Source organism: Seriola dumerili, unplaced genomic scaffold, assembly GCF_002260705.1.
Source record: "Seriola dumerili isolate Sdu_G_001 unplaced genomic scaffold, Sdu_1.0 BDQW01010075.1, whole genome shotgun sequence".
Lineage (NCBI taxonomy): Eukaryota > Metazoa > Chordata > Actinopteri > Carangiformes > Carangidae > Seriola > Seriola dumerili.
In genome coordinates, this window is record NW_019184330.1 from 1 (window position 1) to 568 (window position 568).

Consider the following 568-nt stretch of genomic DNA (forward strand, 5'->3'; position numbering starts at 1 on the left):
TTCCCTTACTGTTGCTTTGTAGGTGGAGTACGTGATAAAGTGCGACATGTCGGCCCTGCAGAGGGTTTTGTACAGACACATGCAGGCCAAGGGAGTCCTGCTCACAGATGGGTCAGAAAAAGACAAGAAGGTGAGAAGCTGAAGAGAACGTCTTTAAATATAATTGGTGGAAACTTATTCTGTAGACATGAAGTCTAGCACAAGGAATGTTATATCGAAGCTCAAAAATAAACTAACGTGTGTTTTTCTACTGTGTTGTTTTTCCTTCTAAATCCTCCAGGGTAAAGGAGGCACGAAGACCCTGATGAACACTATCATGCAACTGAGGAAGATTTGCAACCACCCCTACATGTTCCAGCACATCGAGGTACAAGAAAGACTGAACACACACATGTGAATGAACAATTCAGAGCAAAATGAATGAACTTTAATTTCTGCTTGTTTTTTATTTTTATTTTACAGGAGTCTTTCTCTGAGCATCTCGGTTATTCTGGTGGAATAGTGAGTGGGTACGTAGAGCTTGTGTGTGTGTGTTTGTACAGCTCGTGTGTGTGTGTGTGTGTGTGTG

At 41.9% G+C, this 568-nt stretch overlaps 1 long non-coding RNA gene across 1 annotated transcript; it reads left to right on the forward strand.

Annotated features, from left to right (window-relative positions):
* The first annotated feature begins 26 nt into the window (after positions 1 to 26).
* Positions 27 to 509, forward strand: LOC111240077. Its single transcript, XR_002665904.1, has 3 exons — positions 27 to 130; positions 281 to 367; positions 463 to 509. It is a non-coding gene; the product is annotated as an uncharacterized LOC111240077 (long non-coding RNA).
* Positions 510 to 568: the final 59 nt, after the last annotated feature.